At 39.5% G+C, this 10,724-nt stretch overlaps 1 long non-coding RNA gene across 2 annotated transcripts in view; it reads left to right on the top strand.

Annotated features, from left to right (window-relative positions):
• Window positions 1-10,724, top strand: part of LOC108527223 (uncharacterized) — a 161,449-nt gene that overhangs the window by 11,768 nt on the left and 138,957 nt on the right. The gene's annotated exons all lie outside the window — the stretch shown is intronic.

Raw genomic sequence — 10,724 nt, 5'->3', positions numbered from 1 at the left:
TTGCCTAGTGATAACAGACCCATAACCAAAAATTCCCTAATGTTAAATTTGGGAACACAAGTAAAATAACCATGTTAATTTGAAACTGGGTACCATGGATACGGATAGTGATTATAGCCTTGCAGATCTGCTAATAATTTGTTGTAATAATCTGTGGCATTTCTCCCAGAAGATCTCTCAGATTCATCAATGCAGATCAAAGTGTGTCCTTTATCAAAATGCTGGCTATGATTCCCTGGCTCTGAAAGGTATTTTTGCCCTTCTCTTTTCATGAGAAAAGTCCTGCCTTCATTTCTTAATGAGTATCCCTTTGTTTTTATTCTTCCCACCTACTCACACTGAACTTGTCAACTTAGATAGGAAAATACTCTGCTGTGTAGAATGAAATTAAAACATCCAAATGTGTAGTTGGACAAAGTTATTTTTAACTTTAGTCATTTGGTGTAACACTTTATGTTAGGCAATCAAGTTACGATAAAGGTAATTGAAATGAAGTTGCTTAGTAGCCTATTTCATAGCTCAAGGTTTTTAGGGTATTGTTGAGTAAAAATGTATTTCAATATCTTGAGTGCAGATCTCTGGTCTAATATAGGGTGTTTTTTCAGTGGAAACTTTCACTAGAAATTTATTTCAAGGGAACAAAATAGAGTCTTGTGTGTATGTGTGTGGGTGTGTTACATATGTGCTTGCTGAGAGAGTAGGACGGGCAGAGTTAGCACTGGAAGGAAGAAAGTAAAATTCAAGAAATGGTGCAAAAGGAAGATTTCTGCATACATTTGTGAGTCATATGTGCATGCCTTTGCCCTTCTTAAATTAGTCTATTGAAAGTAATGTGCTGAATAGGTTTTTTTAATGTCATTGGTTTTTATTTATTTGTTTTCAGTTTTTAAATTTTTTCTTCTTGCAAGACTCGCAGTCCAAGGTTGGCTGTTTATTTATTTTATTTTACTTGAGATGGAGTCTCACGTTGTCGCCCGGGCTCGAATGCAGTGGTGCAATCACAGCTCACTGCAGCCTCAACCTCCTCAGGCTCAGGTGATCCTCCCACCTCAGTTTTTGTGTTTTTAGTACAGACAGGGTTTTGCCATGTTGCCCAGACTGGTCTCAAACTCCTGGGCTCAAGCAATCTGCCTGCCTCAGCCTCCCAAAGTGCTAGGATTACAGGCGTGAGCCACTGCACCTGGCCTACGTTAGTTTTCTAAAAGATGTGGTTTATTTTGATGTCTGGCCACTGATTTTTAGACAGTTATAAAGAGAAAAAAAAAAAAAAAAAACTTCTTTTACTACCATCTATCAATGCACCAGAAAATAATACCCTTGTGTTCATGACATGCAAAGCCTTTTGTTTAATTTTTAATTTAAACTAAAGCACCTACAAAACTTATGAGCCAAGAGGGTAGAGTTTTCATAAGCTTTTAAAATCACCAACATTTAGGGAGTGCCTACTGTGTACAGGGGCTCTCACTGGTATTGAGTGCTCTCTTCATGTCGGGAACATGAAATATACAAGGGAGGCAGATTGACAAGGCCTCAGGTGTGCATTGGTGGTTAAGTGCCACATGCCACACCATTTAAAAAGGATGAAGTATTATAGCAAGTTGAGCCTCAGGTTACAGAAAGAAAGGGTGATGTTAAAATCCCACCTTTGACCTTAGACCTAGATCAAATACCCGTCTGTGAATGTAATACTGTAGAGCACTCATGATCAGGCAAGCTGCCCCGATTTGAAGGCCGGAAGATTGATACAGAATCTGCTGTGCCCTCGCAGGTCTCTGATTTATGTGGGGTTGATCTTTTGGGGTGTTAGTTTGACCACCAAGTTCAAGTTTAACCATTAGGATTTCAAATGAAAACACAAACGGTGGGTCTCAGCCCTTTTCTTGATTTGACAGGCTTTGTGAAAGCATTGACAAACCATAGTCCCATGGACATTTCAGGGTTACATGTAATTCCAGGTATACTCATTGTGACTACTCCTTTCTTTTCCTGGGGAAAGCACATTAGAATATGGGAGGGTACAGGTAACAGTACTGAGAGCTCTGTGTGTATGCATGCAAAAGGTTACCTCCATTTCAGCCAGGGTCACCCTGTACCTCCAGAGCTGCATTGATCAACCCCCATTCTTCTGACCTGATAAAGTCCGATGTCTTTCTCAAGTTTTTGCACCTTCCCAGGTGGCACATCCTCTCTTCTGACCTCTGGCCTCGGACCCAATCCAGCAGCTGCTGGATTAGGTCAGTTTGGTGACCATTTTATCAGCCTCCTCGGACTGTCCTTTTTGCCTACTACCTAGATGTGAAGCTTCATCTCATCTTTCTGCTGCAAACATTCACTTAAAGAAGGCATCTCTGGGGAAGGTGTGAGATGATAACAGAGACTTACACTGAAACAGCATCGATGTCTTGAATTGTTAGGATTTTTTTTGAGATGGAGTCTCGCTCTATTGCCAGGCTGGAGTGCAGTGGCACCATCTCAGCTCACTGCAACCTCCAACTCCCGGGTTCAAGCAATTCTTCTGCTTCAGCCTCCCTAGTGGCTGAGACTACAGACGCGCGCCATCACGCCTGGCTAATTTTTTGTATTTTTAGTAGAGACAGGGTTTCACCATGTTAGCCAAGATGGCCTTGATCTCCTGACCTTGTGATCCACCTACCTCCGCCTCCAAAAGTACTGGGATTACAGGTGTGAGCCACCGCCACCGCGCCCTGCCGAATTGTTGGGATTTTTTAATGCTTTGGTGATTTGTGGATCCAGGCTCAGGTCCTTTATTCCTTACCCTCCCAACTTCCTCCTCCAAAAGTGCTGGGATTACAGGTGTGAGCCACCGCCACCGCGCCCCGCTGAATTGTTGGGATTTTTTAACGCTTTGGTGATTTGTGGATCCAGGCTCAGGTCCTTTATTCCTTACCCTCCCAACTTCCCATTTCCTTTTTATCCCCCCATCTCCCCTTCCTTCTCCCTCCCCTCTCCCTCCATGCAGTCTTCTGTCTCCTCTCCTCCTTTCCCTTCCCTTCTCTTTGTGTCTCAGGAGACCAAAGCAGATGTTGCCTCTCTCTGCTCTTAGGGAAGGAAAAACAGTGTTTTGTCTTTCTTTCTGCAGTCCTTTTTTTTTTTTTTTTTTTTTTTTTTTGAGGGTAAGGTTGTAGAGAAAGATAAAATAATGAAGAACAGAGAGGACAGATTAAGTCTTCAGGATAGGCAGAAAGACAGTAGAGAACCCTGCATTTGCTTAGACACCGAGAGAGAGCCAGAGGGCCAGGAGAATGGAGTTCTAGGCACAGGTTCTGGAATCAAACATTTCCTGGTTGGATCCCAGCTCAAACACTGGCCGTGGTGCCAAGAGGCAAAGCACTTCATCCTTTCTGACTCCCAATTCCTTTGTCTTTAAAATGGAGTTTATAATATATGCATTCTTCAACTCCAGATTTCAAACTCTGAAAACAGATTTTAAAAAATCTAGGGTTGCAAAAACATTTTTGCAATAAAACTCGAGGTTCCCCAATGTGACGCTATTTAACGTGGTCTTCAACCTACTTTAGTGTCTATCCACACATTTTACTGCAGGAAGATTAATGCATTTGAATTCCAGCTCCCATGAGAGATGATTTATGCTATAGGAACATGCTCCATATTGTCTTTCTAAAATCCAAAAAATGCTCCCTTCAAGAAATACAACTGGCCCTAAGGGCTTTGGATAAGGATATCCAGCTCAGAGGGTATTTGGAATCCTGAATGGGGTAATAGATGTAGGACGAGGCCCTTAGTAAGTGTTGGTTGCTGTGACCATCATGGTATTGTGGTCTTGAATACGTGCAGGTATGTCTGTCTCCAGGAGTAGCCATGAAACTTTGTGATAGTTGTAGGAAGCACGCAATACGCTGTCAGTTACACATAGGCTTCTTTTATATCTGTGGTTTATATCTGTCTTGAGTATTGAAGTTGGTTCTGATTTTCCTTTTAGATGTCTCTTCATTGCCCTCTTAACTCCACTTTTTTATTTTTATTATTTTGAGACGGGTCTTACTCTACTGCCCAACCTGGAGTACAGTGACATGATCTCAGCTCACTGCAACTTCTGCCTCCCAGGTTCCAGCGATTCTCTTGCCTTAGCCTCCCAAGTAGCTGGGATAACAGGTGTGCACCACCACCCCAGCTAATTTTTGTATTTTTAGTAGAGATGGGTTTTCGCCATGTTGGCCAGGCTGGTCTCAAACTCCTGGCCTCAAGTCATCCATCCGCCTTGGCCTCCCAAAGTGCTGGGATTACAGGTGTGAGCCACCACGTCTGGCCTTAACTCCACTTTGTTAACTGAGAAAAAGTAGTATTCTTCTCCTTCCTATTCCTCTGCTCCTCTCCTTTCATCCTCCCTCCTCTTCTCCCCAGCCCTCTCTCTCTCCACCCCATATGGGTGTGTGTGTGTGTGTGTGTCTCAAAAGCCCTTTTCCTCTGATCTCGGAACTAGAGAGCTGGTTACTTTGGTGGCTGCAGGGCTTTTCTCTGAGAGTGGTGATTAATAGTTAAAAGATGCTAAATGTGAAACAGTCATTTCTTAGGGGCCAGGTGCTAAGAACTTCTCAACAGGGACAACTTAGTGAGGGAAATGGAAAATGAATACACACGATATAAAACTTTGGCTATAAATACAAGATGATTTGGGGGGTGGGAGCAGATGGAATTTTGTTTGGTGTTTTCTCCATTGTAAATCCTGTTGCCTGAGGTAAGGGAAAATTCTTTTTCGTAAACATAAATTTAGGAAGTTGAGTATGAAGAGGAATAAATGAGTCTAGGCTCAAAGAACTTGATTGATTGAAATAATTAAAGGCTTTTTGTCCCATGGTGATAATCAAAACATCCTTCTATTATAAAAAAATATATATATTGATGTTTAGTAAAAAGAAAAAAACTGGCAGCAAGTTGTGAATTCATTTTGCCTGTCCGTGCCAGTTTTCCTAACTGACAGAAGGGAGACTTTATTTCTGAGTATGTACTCCATTAAATATTTTAAGTTGTTAGAATTATTCTTGGTTTTTGTTTTTTGTTGTGTTTTATGTTGATGTTAAGATGGGTTCTCAGACCCTAGCCTAAGATCTGGATTTCTGTGTTGTCTTCATGAAAAAAAAGACAAGGAATGGGATAAACCATTGTAAGTAAAAGGAAATGTAAAAGAGCACTGAGAACCTTAGTTTTAATACAATTGTATGTCTACTTTGTCTACTCAGCCACTAGTCAGTTCTTGCTGACAGTTATTTCAAAGGCTGAAGAAATAAATTTGTCTTGCTCACAATTACTATGATTCTTTGTTTTTGCTTTTTAAATAGAATCCACACTTTCCTCTTTAATTGTAATGGGTTTCTTGGTTATATATGGCACACAGCATCCCCTCCCCAATCATGTTGCCTCAAGAAAGAAATAGAGAATATGTTGAAAATTAAAGCACTTACATTTGGAGTTGAAGGAAAAGAAGGGAATTGCAAAAGATCTCTCCTTATTCTGTAATGGAAGAGTGCAAATAACCACATTTTTCCTGGCCTTCTCTAAGATGCTCCTGGCCCACACAATACGCTTGAGAATAAATCAGTGATTCTCTATCATCAGCACTGCATTTATTCAGTCTCTAGGTATGGCACCCCAACAACAAGCAAAGTCTGAGCTTTCTCTCAAACAAAATTGAATTTAATACACTTTTGTCTCTTAAATTCCTTTCTGAATTTTTAATTCCTTCTTTTTTTAATCTGGTTGTTTTAATTTTGATTTTAGTTTGAAGGTAAATGTGGTTCCTGTGTCCTCTGTCTTATACCCAAAACATGTGCATAATAACTTTCTGAAGAACATGGGAAAAAATGGCTCCTTGTTGAGGGATGTGATCCATAGAAAAAGAAGTCAGGACATGGAAGGATTCTATGTATGAAAGGATCTGGAAGATCTCCTTAAAGGAGACTGTGAGGTTTTTAAACTTTGTGTTAAGCTGTTGTGAGCCTATGTTAGCCAGTCCAGGGACATTCATTGTAACTAAACCTCTTTTCCTTTCCTTTCCTTTCTTTTCTTTTCTTTTTTTTTTAAATTTATTTTAACCCCTTTTTTTATTTCTTCCTTCTTTTTCTTTTTGAAATGAGGTCTCACTCTGTCTCCCAGGCTGGAGTGCAGTGGCACAATTTTCATTCACTGCAACCTCTGCCTCCCAGGCTCAAGCAATCCTCCAGCCTCAGCCTCCTGAATAGCTGGGACTATGAGTGTGTGCCACCATGCCCTGGCTAATTTTTTGTATTTGTGGTTGAGACAGTTGCCCAGGCTGGTCTTGAACTCCTGAACTCAAGCAATCCTCCTGCCATGGGTTCCCAAATTGCTGAGATTAAAGGTGTGAACCCCCACGCCTGACCCCTTTCCTTTCTTTTTAAATAGGTATTCAATATCTGATTTTATGAATGTCTGCCATTGTGCAGGATTCAGTTAAGTAAGCCCTAATGAGAACTCAAAGGTGATGAAGACTTAGTCATAGGAGTCTATAATCTAATGCAGAAAAGAGATTTACAAAGCATAACAAGGCAGTGTGTTATGTTATGATATAGGTACGGCAAAATGAGTTTAGGGAAGGAAGCAGGGGAAGGCTTCGTGGTAAAAGTGGCATTTAGTAGAACTCATGATGAGCTGAGGGATGCCAATAGTGCAAAGGGAATGATGTCAAGACTGTAAAGTGAAGGCTGTGTTTAGTGAATAGTATATTCCAGTTTACCTAGAGCACAAGTTATGTGTATAAGTAAGACCTTGTCCTAAAAAAAAAAAAAAAAAAAAGTTTAGTGAGGAAAAAATGTAAATAAACAAATGAATGAGTACATTTTGCATTCTGAGTTATGCAGAAAGTGCTTTGGAACATAGAGGAAAAAGCCCTAACTGTTGCAGAAGTCGAGGGTTGATTGGAAAGCCTAATGGCGGGCTGAGTCTTGATGGAGCAGTGTTTTGCCCGGCGGAAATAAGAAAGCATATAGAAGTTCTCCTTATCCTTTGGACTTGCAATACACACAAAACTTTCTGGGGCTTTCTAAGGAAATTTTATTTCAAGATTCTGCTAGGCAATAACTCTCCTTCCTTAAATTGAAGGGTAAGGACTCTAAGTTCTGCTTTTCCTTTTCTCACTGAATTCTCTTAGGTTTTTTGTTTTTTTTTTTCTTCACCTTTCTCACTGGTATTGATCACTTTCTCTTCCTTAGTAAAGCTCTATTCGCTTCTCTCCTAACCTGGACGTTGTAGGAAGCAACGATGCTGTGTTAAAATTTAGAGAAAGCTCCCATTCTGTCTTTCCCAACATCCCTTCAGTTTCAATAAGCAAAAAAAAAAAAAAAATAGTTGCTATACAAGCATGGCAACCACCCTGCTTTCTGTATGGTAGAGCAATATGTCCTCATGTTTGCATCAGGAAATGATGTTTCAAGTTGAGGTTCTGAAGTTTGATTGCTCAATTCTGTCACTTGCTAAATGTTTAATCTCAAGTTACCCAATCTCCCTGTGCCTCAATTTCTTCCTCTATAAAATGGAAATATAGTCATGTGCTGCATAATGTTGCTTTGGCCAACAATGAACTGTGTATACAACAGTTGTCCAAGAAGATTATAATACTGTATTTTTACTATACCTTTTCTATATTTTTATATGTTCAGATGCAAATGCTTACCATTGTGTGACAATTGCCTATAGTATTCAATACAGCAACCTGCTGTACAGGTGTGTAGCCTTGGAGCACCAGGCTATACCATATAGCCTAGGTGTGTAGTGTGGGCTATACCATCTAGGTTTGTGTAAGCACACTCTATGATGTTCACATAACAAGAAATCACCTACTGATACATTTCCCAGAATGGATTCCTGTCATTAAGTGATGTGTGACTGTAATGTACCTTACAGGACCATTGTGAAAATTAAATGAGATAATCCACAGAGAGCACTTAGTGTTGTGGCTGGGAGGTAGTCAACATTTTAATAAACATTAGGTATTTAATAAATATTAGCTATTATTTTTAATTTTTTGGCCAGCCATTTAGCTCTTCCATCCTTTGGATGCTGCATGAGGACAGCCTATAGTAGTTAATTTAATTTGTTAACCTGAACTGGGCCATGGGATGCCCAGATATCTGGTTAAACATTATTTATGGCTGTGTCTGTCAGACTGTTTCTGCAAGAGATTACCATCTGAATTGGTGGACTGAGTAAAGCACATGGCCCTTCTCAGTGTGGGGAGACCTCACATTGTTCTTTGGGCCCTCATCCAATCTGTTGAGGTCTGAATAGAACAAAAAGGCAGAGGAAAGTTGAATTCTAGATTTGCCTGACTGAGCTGGGACCCATCTTCTCCTGTCCTTGGTGCTCCTGTTTCTGAGACTTTTACACTCAGATTGGAATCTACAGCATTGCCTCTCTACGTCTTAGGCCTTCAAACTGTACTCCCAGCTTTTCTGGGTCTCTAGTTTGTGGACTGGGTCATGGGACTTCTCTCAGCCTCTACCATTGGGTAATCTAATTCTTTATAATAGTTCTCTTTATACATATATGGGCTGGGTGCAGTGGCTCACACAATTTCGGAGGCCAAGGGAGGATCACTTGAGGCCAGAAGTTTGCAACCAGCCTGGGCAACATAGAGAAACTCCCTCTCTACCAAAAAAAAAATAAAAATAAAAATAAAAAAAAAAATAAATAAATAACATGTATCTATCTCTAGCTCTAGCTCTAGCTCTCTCTCTCCTAGACAGAGAGATTGCATGTACATTATATCTATATGTAATCTTTCTCTCTCTATATATATATATATATTCTATTGGTTCTGTTTTTCTGGAGAACCCTGACTAATGTGTGGTTTGCAGCCAGTAACATTGGCATAATCTGGGAGCTTATTAGGGGTGTGTATTCTCAGGCCTTGTCCCTGCAAATTAAACAGTATTTCTAAATGAATCATATACATATTAGAACACACAATTCCCCTATTGTCCATGAAAATTCCATGTTTATAGTGATGCCTCGTCAACTAGGGAACAGCCACAGTCTCATACTACATATTAAGAGGAATATCTTTCAGTTAAACAATGGTAATTTCAGCAAAGACACAGAGTTCACATAGATCTAGCCTCGTTTCAACTGATGAAGTTACTGGGAAATAAATGATAGTATTTTATGGTCTATTCAAGAACTCTCAGAGAGATTAGGACTGGAGGGCCATATCTTTACTCTTGCATACCCAAAAAGTACAACCAAAAGGTACACTTGCATATCCAAAAGTAAGGGAGGTGCAGGGGAAGAGAGACTTAATCAGGCACATTTTTATTTGCCTTGCTCTCAAAAAGAGAGCAGCCTACAAGGAAACTGGGTTGGGAGAGGGGTGGAGCTAGGAGTACCTAGTAGTCAAATACCTCCTGAGAAAAGCTGACTAAATGGAGATAAGTAAGAACTCTAATAACTACTAACAAAAGGTCTTTGAGTCAAGAGACCTCACGCTGCCCTGGCTTTCTATAGAGTTAAGTTGTCACAAGTTAAGAAAAGAAGAAAGACTACAATTTCCTCATGGAATTGGCAGGGGTGAGAATCCATGAATTAATTGGGAAAGTGCCTATACGTAACATAACCATACCTGAGCTTTAGCTACTCACCACCTATCTCTACTTTAGTTACTCTTCCTTCTTTAGTTACCTGAATGACTGAAAAAAAAAAATTGCAACCACTAAGTGTCCAGCTTTCCAGCATAAGTTGTAAGGAACAGTAATTTAAGGGGATCAGGTAAACATCAAACAAATGTGATGGTAATCCACCAATGCTGTTGGGCAAATATCAGGACCAGATGAAATTGTGTCTAATAAAAGATGAATAAGAAGTAGGAAAAATGGGACTTCCCTGAAATTCATAAATAAAAATATAATGAAAAAAATGATGTGTAAAAGAAAGGCAAATAATACGTATTCAAAAGAGAATTATTGAAGGAAATAAAAATAATAGACTAAATTTCCTTTGTCCTCTCAAGGGAATTAAAGTCATAGTGAATGGAAAGGAGAGCTAGCATGCTTAAGAAATGGAAGGGGAAAATATAAACAGTTTTGAAATGAAAATTGCTTTAGAAGGAGCAGAATCAACACTGAAAACAGATCAGAGGTAAAGAGGGTAGGCATGAGAAGAAACCATAGAGAAGGTAGTGGAAAAATACAAGGCAATGGACGAAATTAACTAGGAACTCAGATGTGGAGAGACAAGTTGGGAATGATTTGTGTACTGGGAGATGAAAAACTAAACTGAGCTGGAGCTAAATAATGCATCAATATTTTATAAACATAATGTTATCCAAAACAAAGCAAAGCAAATGACAGAAGGAATGCAGGTTTTCACCTTTTATGTAAAGTTTGAAAACATGTAAACATTTCTATGTGTATAACATGAGACTATAACGCAATGATTGAGAATAATAAACTCCAGATTCAAGAAAGTGGCTATTTCAGGAGGTTGGACAATGGAATCTAAAATGTATACACAGTTATGTTTTATTATTTCAAGGTAAGGTAGTGGGAGGATGGATGTTCATGATATTATTTATGTCTCTGTTTTGTGCTGGTGAGGACGTGGGAGAACAGGATTTCTCATACTTTGCAAATGACATTGTGAGCTCTACTAAATTATTCCTGGGGCTTATGGAGCATTTTCAAAACTTATGTTCAGGACTTCTTTTATTCAGAAAATTTTCTTCTATTATATCTTAC

Source organism: Rhinopithecus bieti, unplaced genomic scaffold, assembly GCF_001698545.2.
Source record: "Rhinopithecus bieti isolate Rb0 unplaced genomic scaffold, ASM169854v2 scaffold_2453, whole genome shotgun sequence".
NCBI lineage: Eukaryota > Metazoa > Chordata > Mammalia > Primates > Cercopithecidae > Rhinopithecus > Rhinopithecus bieti.
The sequence above is the reverse complement of the archived record's forward strand: the minus strand, read 5'-3'. Positions and strand labels throughout refer to the sequence as shown.